This window comes from Bos grunniens, chromosome 25, assembly GCF_055505025.1.
Source record: "Bos grunniens cultivar Pamir isolate PY7600 chromosome 25, Bosgru_T2T1.0, whole genome shotgun sequence".
NCBI lineage: Eukaryota > Metazoa > Chordata > Mammalia > Artiodactyla > Bovidae > Bos > Bos grunniens.
In genome coordinates this window covers 35,348,349-35,361,490 of record NC_141189.1, presented here as the reverse complement: position 1 = coordinate 35,361,490, position 13,142 = coordinate 35,348,349, and the positions used below count along the sequence as shown (strand labels likewise).

Genomic DNA, 13,142 nt, shown 5'->3' with positions numbered 1-13,142 from the left:
GTGCTTACCTAAGTCCTAGACACAAAATAGGTGCTCAGACAGAAGCAACAGGTACAGCTTTTGTTCCAGCTGCTTACGGGTGTTTGGCATTCAAAAGTGGGCTGAGCACACTATGGAGAACAGTATGAGGGTTCCTTAAACTCAGCATTCAGAAAACAAAGTTCATGGCATCTGGTCCCATCACTTCATGGCAAATAGATGGAGAAACAATGGAAATAGTGAGAGACTTTATTTTTGGGGGGCTCCAAAATCACTGCAGATGGTGACTGCAGCCATGAAATTAAAAGATGCTTACTCCTTGGAAGAAAAGCTGTGACCAACCTAGACAGCATATTACAAACCAGAGATATTACTTTGCCAACAAAGGTTCATCTAGTCAAAGCTATGGTTTTTCCAGTAGTCATGTATGGATGTGCAGAGAAGGCAATGGCACCCCACTCCAGTACTCTTGCCTGGAAAATGCCATGGATGGAGGAGCCTGGTAGGCCTCCAGTCCATGGGGTCGCTAAGAGTCGGACACTACTGAGCGACTTCATTTTCACTTTTCACTTTCATGCCTTAGAGAAGGAAATGGCAACCCACTCCAGTATTCTTGCCTGGAGAATCCCAGGGACAGAGGAGCCTAGTGGGCTGCCCTCTATGGGGTCGCACAGAGTCGGACACGACTGAGGCGACTTAGCAGCAGCAGCAACAGCATGTATGGATGTGAGAGTTGGACTATAAAGAAAGCTGAGCACCGAAGAAATGCTTTTGAACTGTGGTGTTGGAGAAGACTTTTGAGAGTCCCTTGGACTGCAAGGAGATCCAACCAGTCTATCCTAAAGGAAATCAGTCCTGAATATTCATTGGAAGGACTGAGGCTGAAGCTGAAACTCCAATACTTTGGCCACCTGATGCGAAGAAATGACTCATTTGAAAAGACCCTGATGCTGGGAAAGATTGAAGGCAGGAGGAAAAGGGTATGACAGAGGATGAGATGGTTGGATGGCATCACCAACTCGATGGACATGAGTCTGAGCAAGCTCTGGGAGTTGATGAAGGACAGGGAAGCCTGGTGTGCTGCAGTCCATGGGGTCGCAAAGAGTCGGACATGACTGAGCGACTGAACTGAACAAAAAAACCCCTAAAACTAGAGTTACCACATGATCCAGCAATCCCACTCCTATGCATCCCAGTGTTCACAGCAGCACTGTTCACAATAGCGAGACAGGGAAACAACCTAAACGTCCATCAACAGGTGAATGGATGAAGAAGATGTGGTCCATGGACACAAGAGAACACTACTCAGCCACGAGGAAGAATGAAATCATGCCGTTTGTAACAACAGGCATGGAGCTAGAGATTATTAAGCTGAGCAAAGTCAGAAAGAGAAAGACAAATACCATATAATACCCCCTATATGTAGAATCTAAAATGCGACACAAAGGAACGTATCTGTGATACAGAAAGACTCACACACATAGAGAACAGACTTGTGCTTGCCAAGGAAGAGGGGCGTGGGGGAGGGAAGGATTGGGAGTTTAGGATCGGCAGATGTAAACTATTATTTATAGGATGGATAAACAACAAGCTCCTACTATATAGCACAGGGGACTATATTCAGTGTCCTGTGATAAACTATAATGGAAAAGAATATTTTAAAAGAATATACATATACACACGCATATAGGTGTAACTGAATCACTTTAGTGTTCGGCAGAAATTAACACAACATTGTAAATCAACTGTAATTTAAAAGGAAGTGGGCTGGGGCTTCCCTGGTGGCTCAGTGGTAAAGAATCCACCTGCCAATGCAGGAGACAGGGATTCGATCCCTGGTCTGGGAAGATCCCACATGCTGTGAGGCAGCTCAGTCCCAGCACCACAGTTACTGAGCCTGTGCTCAGAGCCTGGAGCCACAACTGAAGCCTGCACACTGTAGAGCCCATATGCTCCGCAACAGAGAAGCTACTGCAATGAGGAGCCCACGCACTGCAACTAGAGAGCAGCCCACACAGCAACGAAGACCCAACACAACCATAAATAATTTTAAAACAACTAAAAATAATAAAAAGAAGTGGGCTGAGTAGATCTGAAGGTAACTCCCTGGGTGTAGCAAGACGGCTTCGGGATACGCTTTTCACCTCTATCACCACCTTTGATCTTGAGAACCACCCTGCAAGGTATAGTCAGCCCCTTGCAGAGCTGGAGAAACTGAGGCACAGAGGCCCTGCAAGGTCTGCACATGACCTCGGACCAGGTGTCCTCCTGTCAACCCCGTCGTGCTGCCTTGAAATTTGCTACACCTCTGAAGTGTGTTCCAGTTTTTGCCTCACCCTCTGGTTACGTATGGCGCTAGTGGTGAAAGAACCTGCCTGTCAATGCAGGAGACTCAAGAGATAAGGAAATGGCAACTCACTCTAGTATTCTGGCCTGGAGAATCCCATGGACAGAGGAGCCTGGTGGGCTACAGGCCATGGGGTCGCAAAGGGTCGGGCACAACTGAGGAACTAACACACACTCTGTCGTCCTCCTGAAACAGGGAAGAAGACCATCATCTAGCACCAACCAGCCCCTGCATGGCTGACCTCCCTGAGGGTGCAGTGGGGGAGCTATGTGTTTTCTGGGGAGGTTCACGAAGCAGGGCGGCGTTTCTCATGAAGAGCTAGTGTTGACACTCGTGACTGCTCATAAAGCCATGTTCCCCAGACCCACTGGTCCACTTAAGTCTCAAACGAATGTGATACCCAAGTCTAAGAGCTGCTGGGGACTCAGGGGACATTGTCCCGTACTGCTCCTTTGCAACTTCTTTGGCTTAGACTTTGATCAGTTGCTCTCCCACGTATTGTAGAAATGTGTGCCCCCACCAGCTCGATCAGATAGTTCATGATCAATCAGCGTGGAGAAAGCAGAGGGAGAGTGAGATGGCAGCTGGGAGGCCAGTCAGGAGGCTGGGGCAGCTGTCCACCTAAGATACAATGGGGACCACAACTGGGACAGGAGAAAGAGGAGAGGGTGGAGGCTGGAGCTGGTGTGGAGGGGAAATGCCAGGGCCTACTACTGAGTGAAGGGAGGGAGGGAGGGATCAAGGCTGTGTCTCGGGTTTCCGGCTTGAATAACTGGGTAGACAGTGGTTCTACTTGCTGCTATGCTGAACACAGGGAATGGAATAGAAGTGGTGAAGGGGAAAAAAATGATGGTGTTTAGCTGGAAATGTATCGAGCTTAATGTGCAGGACTGGGTTGGAACAAAGAGGAAGATTCAGGGATGGGGAATCCTGTGTGGAAACCATGAGCACACATGAGCACTCCCAGGGATGCATGGATGGATGGATGGTGGGTGAACGAGTGGGAGACTGGGTGGGTGGATGGATGGAAGAAAAGATAGATAGGTGGACAGATGGATGGATGTATAGTTAGATTAGTGGGAGACTGGGTGGGTGGATGAATAGAAGAAAAGATAAATGGGTGAAGGCAACTGGAAGTATGTAGAAAAGCTGATTTGTATAATGATCTTTGAAAATTTCTGATATAATTTGAATATTTTTTTTCAAAATCAATACTCTGATACTAGTTTTGAGTTGAGGCTCATATATATCTAAATCTTTCTAGTTCCCTTTCATGTGAAACTTGTTAATTATGTATTATACAAATATTTTTCTCCTAGCTGGACCTCGAAGGCATGTTGCTAAGTGAGTAAGTCAAACATAGAAACCCAAATACTGTATGATCTCACTTATATGTGGAATATAAAACAAAAGTACCCACCAAACTCATAGGAAAAAAGATCAGATTGGGGTTGCCAGAGGTATGGGCTACAGGAAAGGAAAATTGAAAGAAGGCAGCTGAAAGTTATGAACTTCCAGTTATAAATAAATACTAGGGATGAAATGTACAAGGATGATGGTAGTTTACACTCTGTATAATATACAGGAAAGTTGTTCAGATAGCAGACCCCAAGAGTTCTCATCCTAAGGAAAATTTTTATTGTGTCTATGTAAGATGACAGATGATAACTAAACTTACTACAGTGATTATTTTACAGTATATGTGAATCAAACCATCATGCTGTGTACCTTAAACTTAGTGATGTATGTCAGTTATTTCTCAATAAAACTGTGAAACCTTTAAAAAAAAAAGAGATGGGTGAATAGATGGATGGATGAACGAGTGGGAGACTGGGTGGGTGGATGGATGGAAGAATAGATAGATGGGTGAATAGATGGATGGACAGATGAATGAATGAGTGGATGGATGGATGGATGGATAGAAGGATGAGTGGGAGGCTGAGTGGGTGGATGGATGAATGGATGAGTGAGAGACTGGATGGATGGATGGATGAATAGATAGATGGGTGAATACATGGATGATGGGTGGGAGGATGGATGGATAAATGAGTGGATGGATGGATGGATGGATGAATAGAAGGATGAATAGAAGGATGGAGGCTGGGTGGGTGGATGGATGGAAGAAAAGATAGGTGGATGGATGGATGGACAGCTAGATGACAGAAATCTAGATTGTATTCTGTTTAGATTGAATCAGGTGGAATTGCTGTTTTGGTTGTTAAAAATGATCAAATATTTAATTTTTTGCAGGCCGAAGCACTTGAGGGGGAAGGGTACTGATGTCTGCAATTTACTTTGAAATGCATCAACAAGTCAGGAGGGTTAATGGATGGAGAGAGGGGTAGATGCTGTGATGAAGTGATTATGGTAAAAACGTTAACAGCAGAAGCCAGGCTGTGGGTGGACAGGTATTCAGTGTCAAATTCATCTTTGCTGTATGTTAGGAATTTCCATAATAAATTCAGGGGAAGTGTTTTCTAGTGGTCAAATGTTGACATTTTCGTGTCGTTGCACTGAGTGTTTACTCCTCATTTCACCAAAAGATTCTTCCAGGTTTCCTTTCTGTGTCATCAACAGATCTGCCTTGCTGAGACTCCTCTAGCCTTATTCTTCCCAGAATTGGGGGCTGGGGGCAGGGGTTATTGTCCCCCACGCCACCCCCAAAGTTCAGGTTGAATTGCCCCAACGTGCTGATTATCGCCCCAAGTTCGCCGGTATCTGGTTTGTAATAATTATAGATTTCCTCTGCGATTTGATCTCATTGGTTGCCACGGCAACGGCGTAATAGCTCAACTGAAGCGCTGTCACGGTGATTTAGAAGCAACCCCTCTCTCTTGCATCCTCCGGTCTGGGCGACCCCACCTCCTTGCAGTCGTCATGGCAACTGATGAGCAGCATGTGATAGAAAGCTCTGGGCTCCCCCCACTCAACCTCCCCATCTTGTGACCATTGCCACGCCCTCTTCTGGCCCACCCCGTTGACAGGCACTGACCCAGCTTGGGCTGTAATGGGGAGGCTAGAGTAATCCCTCAGACCCCCTTCCACAGAGGGGGGTCAGATGGACTGTAAGGACCAGGGCAGCCGCCCCTCCCCCTGGCCCCGGAGGTCTTGGAGATGACCTGGCATCCCTCAGAGCCCCTCAGGGCTGTGACACAGGCTGGTTCTGCCACCACCATCCAGGGGAAGCCATTTAGTCTTCCGCAGCCTTGGGTCTGTGCTTTGTAGCTTCAGGAATTCCTGAGCTGGCTAGAGAAAAATCAAGAGAGAGGCTCCTGGAAGAGGTCAAGGGGACAAAAACAGCCTATTTCAGAAAGTCCCAGAGCAGGTGGTTCGTGTGGATCTTTTCCTTTCTGCTTCTGTCCGGAAATCTTTCTCTCTCTCTCTGAATCCATCTTTCCACCTCACGCTCTCTCTCCCTTCCCTCCTCCTCACCTTCTCCCCATCCCTCTCCTCTAATCGCTTGCTAGGAGCCAGCTGAGCGCATCCTTTTCCAAAGCTGCTTTGCTTCGGAGGAGCCCTGTTCCCCCTCCAGTATCTGAGCCAATGTTCTGGGGACAGCCTGGGAGTCTAGAGCATCCTCCCAAGGGGGGAACTGGTACCCGGCGGCGCCTCTTAGGATGAACCAGCTGACCGCGTCCCTGAAACTCTGCAGGATGGCATAGAGGAGACATTGTGAACAGGCAAGAGCTGGGCTTGCTGCAGGACCCTGACGACCGGGCACTGTGAGTGCAGACGTGTGTGTGTGTGTGTGCATGTATTTGCACGTATTGCACGTATCTGCTGACATATGGAGGTGTGTCACTGTTATCTGTGGTAGTGGGTGTGTAAGTGTGTGCCCTGTGGCACGTGTGCAAGTGTGCCTGTGGGTGACTTTCTATCTGAAGGACACACAAACAGGCATGACAGATTTTTCAAGGGTATTTTGCCAAGAGAACATGGCAGGATGAGCCCTCCTATTTTAATTTTTTATTGACGTATAGTTGACTTTTTTTTTTTGATGTATGAGCCCCTTTCAAATGATAACAAGATAAACAAAGATGGATGTTAAAATGCTAAGTAAGGAATTGAATTTGCATCAGTAGGTTGGCAGAACCACTTCTGAATGCATCTGCCTTCTGGCCCTAGAAAATGAAGTGAGGGTCACCTTGAAAGGGCATTTTTGCTCAAGCCCCCCAAAGAGATCCTTCCCTTTTGTCATAAGGGCTAAAACAGCACATACACACACACACACACACACACACACACACACACACACATACACGTACACACACACACAACTTCCTCTTTGAAACTCAAAGGCTCAGGGGCCCCCTTCAGGGCACATTTCACTTTCTTCCTCCACAAGACAGGAGGGGTTTGCTTGACATATGGGGGGCTTATGACGAGGAGAGGTAGGAAACTTTGGCTGGAACATGCCACAGTGTTTATTTCTGTGGTCGATTAGAAGTTCCTTTTGTATTTTTTGACCGAAGCAGCCCAGGCCTCAAGAAGCAAGCAGGTTGAGAAAGGGAGGTTTAATTTGCAGGGCAAGATGTGGGAACCCTGGCAACTTACCGGTTAAGATCGAGCGGTTGGTGCGTGAGGGCAGGCGGCCACGTCGCCCCCTGGAAGGGAATTCTTTGTGCTTCTCCGTTCCTGAATGTTTGGGAGGCTTGGCGGCCAGTATCCACGGGTGAATGCTGCTGGTGGGCTGGGCAGTGCCCTTGGCATCTTGAAGGAAAGAACAGATCCGAAGACAAGGACCAGCCTCAGGAAAGTTCCAGTTCACGTAGGCACGGACCCTGCTTATTCAGCACCTTGCCCTCGAGGCCTCGCTGCTACTCATGACTAAGTCGCCGCCCTCATTCCCCTATGCCACGGCCTCTGTCTGCAGAGGCCCCGCCACCCTGGCCCACCTGCCAAAGCTCTAATCACCTTTAAACATCCTCCGTCACTGCTTCCGGGAACCTCTTAGACCCAGGTAGACCTGATGCCCTATGTCCTCCTCTGCAGGCCCCCGAGTCCCCTGCACCTCCGGCATCAGGTACCGTGTAGACCGCTTTCTGCATTTACCCATGAGCTACAGTTAATTTTACAAGGAGTCAGAAAAATATGAAGACATTCAAAGTGACCAGCCTGGACTCTTAAAATATCAGTGGCATGAAAGGCCAAATGGCTGAGAAATGGTCCCAGGTTAAAAAGAGATGAAAAGAAAGAAAAAAATGAGAGAGAGAGAGAGAGATGAAAGAGCCTTGCGCATGTGATGAGTGGTTCCCAGGGGGAGTTTGAAAAACAGAAACAGCCACCAGAGATGTTTTGGGGACAAATGGGGAAATTTGAATACAGAAAATATTTGATACTATTATGTAAAGAATCCACCTGCCAGTTCAGGAGACACAGGTTCCATCCCTGGATTGGGAAGGTCCCCTGGAGAAGGAAATGACAACCCGCTCCAGTATTCTTGCCTGGGAAATCCCATGGACAGAGGAGCCTGGCGGGCTACAGTCCATGGGGTTGCGTAAGAGCTGGACACGACTTAGCAACTAAACAGCAACAAATTATGTCAATGGTGAATTTCCTGAAGGTGACATACCTAGTATCTCAGATCATTTGTACTAAAGTTCTATGAGACAAAGTCTCATTTTCAGAATGTACAGACTGGAGGATTTAGGGATGAAATATCACAGAGTCGCAAGTACCTCTCAAAGAATTCAGAAGAGAGATAATCAGTACATTGATTGATAGATGGGATAGGTACATATGTGGCTCAGTGTTAACGGTTGGTGATTCTGCGATTACAGGTGGTTGTTGAGTAACTTGCAACTTTTCCATAGGTTTGAGATGGTTTGAAGCCCCACCACGTGCTGGATATTCTGCCTAGCTCAGTCTATGGACAGCCTTATGTAATGCTCACAGCAGCCTCGGGGTGGGGGAGCTCTGTCATACCCATTTTTCAGTTGAGAAAACAGAGGCAGAGCCAGATTCCAGCCCCAGCCAAAATCCACACAATGCCACTGCTCTACCGCCTCCCTTCTGGAGAAATTACGAAGGGAAGTCTTGCCCACTTCCAGTCTGAATCTGAGTGAGTTCACATCTTCACTCTGGTGTACAGGTTAAGAGCACTGGATCAAGAGCCAGCCTGGGCTTGTAGCCTGGCTCATCTACTTAGTGGTTCTGTGTTTTGGGGCAAGTCACTTAACCTCTCTGTATTTCCATTTATTTTTTGGTAAGAGAGGATGATAATTGTAACTGCTTCAGAGAGCCATTCTAAAAATTCAAAGCCCTAGTATATGGAGAAGGAAATGGCAACCCACTCCAGTGTTCTTGCCTGGAGAATCCCAGGGACGGGGGAGCCTGGTGGGCTGCCGTCTATGGGGTCGCACAGAGTTGGACACGACTGAAGTGATTTAGCAGTAGCAGTTAGCAGTATATGTAAAAGCTTGAAACAGGGTTTCACCCAAAGCAAGTGATCCCTGGTGGCTTAGATGGTAAAGAATCTGCCTGCAGTGCAGATCTGGGTTTGATCCCTGGGTTGAGAAGATCCCCTGGAGAATAGAATAGCAACCCACTCCAGTATTCTTGCCTGGAGAGTCCCATGGACAGAGGAGCCTGGCCGGTTACTGTCCATGGGGTCACAAGAGTCAGACACGACTGAGCAACTAACACATACACACACACCCCCACACACACACACACACAAGTGATCACTAAATATTGTTGTTGCTATTACTCTTGTAAACCGAGCATCCTTGCCTCAGCCAGTGATGGATGGTCCTAGAGGGGTCTTTCTCTTCCACACCCAGGCCTGGCTTGCTTTCTAGACCCTGGCAGTCTCTGCAGAGATATCAGGCTGGGGTTGGGGGGTGTGGTAAGAGGCCATCTTATACCACCTCTTCCCAGCAGAACTGCCCTCCACAAGTCACCTGCGAACCAGTTCTCAGGCATGCTGTAAAGACCTCTAGGGAAATACACACCAGTTTAGTCAGAGCTCATAAGCCCATGAGCTCACCAGAGACTTCAAAGTCCATCCCCAAAGGCTGGAGGCAGGCGCCTGTGTTTTGTCTGTTGGGTGTCACTCTCACCACTTGACGTTTTAGGGGCAATGCCTCAGGGTGATCGAGAAAGAATCTCGATCGGGAGTGTTTATCCGTTCCCTCATGGCCTTTCGGTTTTGTGAACCAGATGTTCGCACACTTGAAAAGTCATCCCAGAAGTGGACTGTGGGGGCCGGGGGTGGGTGGGGGGTCGTGTCTCAGTCCTGAGCAGCTGGGGTGGATCCTCAGTCACCCTGGTTCCCCTCCACGTCCCCCTTTCGAGGGGTGGGAAAGGAAAGGACTGTTACCATAGTGACCACAGAACCCAGGCTGCCTCAGCGGGACCCTGTGCTCGGAGGAGCATCCAGCGTGTGACGTGCTGCTCCGTGCTGGAGGTGATGGGATGAACGAACGGGCTGCCCTCTGTCAAGGGATGCTGATGACTCTCATCACAATGGGAAATTACCTTGTTTATTTATTTATCGTCTGTCTCCTCGGCCGGAACAGAGGGCAAGGACTCTGCAGTGTGGTCCCACCATCCCCGCCTGGGTCCTCGGGATTTACTGTTGTGTCTTTAGGTGAGAGGCAGTCAGGAAATAGCAGAACCTGATGGCAGACCTGTGAATGAATGGATGAGTGAATACATGCATTGCACAGGCTAAAGGCAGAGACAGGGATTGTGAACAGATTGTCACAGTACAGGTGAGCGTGCGTAAGAATATGTGTATTAATCTGTGGCTGATCTAATCATGACAGATACTGACAGTTGGAACAAGGTGATAGGTAGAGCTAAGTTCATCTTGTGTGTTTGCTTTTTTTTTTTTTTTTTTTGCACGGGGGGGGACCCACACCATTCAGCTTGCAGAATCTTTGTTCCCCAACCAGGGACTGAACCTAGGTCCCCTCCAGTGGAAGCTCAGAGTCCTAACCACTAGACCTCCAGGGAATTCCCCTGAAATTTTTTATTAAGAAAAAGAAAAGAATGATTGCTGAGATTTCCCTGGTGCCCCAGTGGGAAGCAGGGAGCGTGGGTTCCATTACCAGCTGAAGAACAAAATTCCACATGCCTCAAGGTGCAGCCAAAAAAAAAAAAAGAATGACTGCTGGAGAAATACAGATGAGTGGTGTCTAACCCTGAGCTGAGTGTCAGGAAGGCTTCTTGGAGTTGGTGGCCAGAAGTGGCCACTCTGAAAAAGCACCCAAGATTCAAGGAATACCCACAGGGGGAGGGGGCAGCGAGGACAATCCAGCAGACAGGATCTCGTGAGAGATGACCTGAAGGCAGCAAAGAGCAGAGTATATGTGAGTCAGCGCCCAAGGAACAGGGGGAGGGGCGGGACATACAGGTTGCAGGCAGGGATGGGGGTGGGGGGTATCCAGGTAAGCAGCTGGGCTTTATCCTGAGGGTAGTAGGGAGCCAGGGAATGTTGGGGCACCCGTGTAAACTAAGATGATATCAATATAAAGCTTTTAATTCCTTCCTACAACCCTTACCTTTTTGCCTGGAGGATGGCTGGGGGTTTTGTACACATCTCAAGGAGTATCCTTCCCCGGTGGTTCAGTGGTAAAGAACCCGCCTGCCAATTCAGAAGATGCAAGAGACTTGGGTTCGATCCCTGGGTTGGGAAGATCCCCTGGAGGAGGAGGAAATGGCACTCCACTCCAATATTCTTGCTTAAAAGATAATCCCACAGACAGAGGAGCCTGGCAGGCTATCCATGGGATGGCAAGAGTGGGACACAACCGAGTAAATGAACAGAAGCAAGGAGTATCATTTTAGAGATGTGCTTTTTTTTACCTAGCAAGTCTGTTTTCCTAAAATTGTCTAAAGGCATAAAATGGAGGCATTTTTCTCAACGGGAGGTAAGGTAGAAGTAAGACAGAGAATGACTGCTGATGATGGAAACCAAAGGAGGTTTGGACACCTGGATGGGTTTCTCCTCCAGGGAGCATGCCAACCAGGATAAATTCCATCCCAGGTTTTTTGTTGTTGTTGTTGTTGTTGTTTTGGCTGGAGGGGTGGGTGGGGAGGGGAGCTGTGCCATAAGGTATACAAGGCTACCTCAGTGGCTCAGCAGTAAAGAATCCACCTGCAATGCAGGAGTTGTAGGAGACTCAGGTTCAATCCCTGGGTCAGGAAGGTCCCCTAGAGGAGGGCATGGCAACCCACTCCAGTATTTTTGCTTAGAGAATCCCATGGACAGAAGAGCCTGGTGGGCTACAGTCCATGGGGTCGCAGAGTCAGACACGACTGAGCGACTGGGCATGCACGCATGCAGCATCTGGTATCTTAGTTCCCCAGCCAGGGATAGAGCCCAGGCCCCCTGCAGTGGACGCTCACAGTCTTAACCACTGGACCACCAAGGAAACCCCCATCCCAGTTTTATTTACTCTGAATATCTGGCTCTATGTGGACAAAAGACAGGAGAGGTGATTGATGTTTTGCACTTGCTTGACACTCTACTTTGCACACTGATAATCACCAGCAGCTGGGATCAGCCTTCCTCCTCAGGTTCAGGTCCCAGCCCTTTCTTTGGTGCTCTATTTTGTCCTCGGGGTCCCCCTCCTTTCAATAAACAAGCTAAACAAGGCATTGCAAGCTGTAGGGTTAAGAGCTTCAGCCATCTGCCCTCTGGTACCTTGGGAAGCCTCCCTAAACAGACAGGCTACATTTGATGTCTTAGATGCTGCCAGACTGCAGGGGGCGTCAGGGGAGGTGGATAAGATTGGCATGAGGATCTTTTTTTTTTTTTTTTAAACTTTACAATATTGTATTAGTTTTGCCAAATATCGAAATGAATCCGCCACAGGTATACCCGCGTTCCCCATCCTGAACCCTCCACCCTCCTCCCTCCCCTCTCCTCTCTCTGGGTCGTCCCAGTGCACCAGCCCCAAGCATCCAGTACCATGCATCAAACCTGGACTGGCGACTCGTTTCATACATGATATTATACATGTTTCAATGCTATTTTCCCAAATCTCCCCACCCTCTCCCTCTCCCACAGAGTCCATAAGACTGATCTATACATCAGTGTCTCTTTTGCTGTCTCATACACAGGGTTATTGTTTCCATCTTTCTAAATTCCATATATATGCGTTAGTATACTGTATTGGTGTTTTTCTTTCTGGCTTACTTCACTCTGTATAATAGGTTCCAGTTTCATCCATCTCATTAGAACTGATTCAAATGTATTCTTTTTAATGGCTGAGTAATACTCCATTGTGTATATGTACCACAGCTTTCTTATCCATTCATCTGCTGATGGGCATCTAGATTGCTTCCATGTCCTGGCTATTATAAACAGTGCTGCGATGAACATTGGGGTACACGTGTCTCTTTCCCTTCTGGTTTCCTCAGTGTATGGCATGAGGATCTTGGAAATCAACACACATGTGTCATCCAGAAGGCCCCAGGTCTTGGCCAGGGTCACGTGATTGATGGCCATTGTGCCAGTCAACAGCTTGATTGGTTCAGAAGACAGTGCATCAGGGGCTTTTTCATGACTCTGTCCTTGGATCTCCCCTCCTCTTCGCTGTCCCTCCCACACCAAAATTTTGAAAGCATAGGCTAAAAGAATTAGGAAGCAAGAAAAGATAGGCAAACTCTTGGTCATATATTGATTTTTTTTTTAATTTTATCTTTTGGCCATTCCACATGGCATGTGGGATCTTAGTCCCCAGACCAGGGATCGAACCCACGCCCCCTGCATTGGCAGTGCAAAGTCTTAACCACTGGAGCACCAGGGACTTCCCTCATATACTGATGTTTGAAATGTGCCGGCAGCATTCTCTGTTACCTGGAG

At 48.0% G+C, this 13,142-nt stretch overlaps 1 protein-coding gene and 1 long non-coding RNA gene across 6 annotated transcripts in view; one reads left to right on the top strand and one right to left on the bottom strand.

Moving 5' to 3' along the window:
- ABAT (4-aminobutyrate aminotransferase) overlaps positions 1-13,142 on the top strand; it is an 86,859-nt gene that overhangs the window by 22,691 nt on the left and 51,026 nt on the right. Inside the window, exon 2 of one of the 5 annotated variants that reach the window (XM_086375835.1) lies at positions 5,979-6,048. The exons of the other annotated variants lie outside the window; for them this stretch is intronic. The gene's annotated coding sequence lies outside the window, so the exon portion shown is untranslated. The remainder of the gene's footprint in view (positions 1-5,978; positions 6,049-13,142) is intronic. 5 annotated transcript variants of the gene reach the window in all.
- On the bottom strand, positions 6,826-9,957 carry LOC147345458 (uncharacterized). The gene is made up of 2 exons (XR_015154760.1): positions 9,806-9,957; positions 6,826-7,036 (listed from the first exon to the last, which is right to left on the bottom strand). It is a non-coding gene; the product is annotated as an uncharacterized LOC147345458 (long non-coding RNA).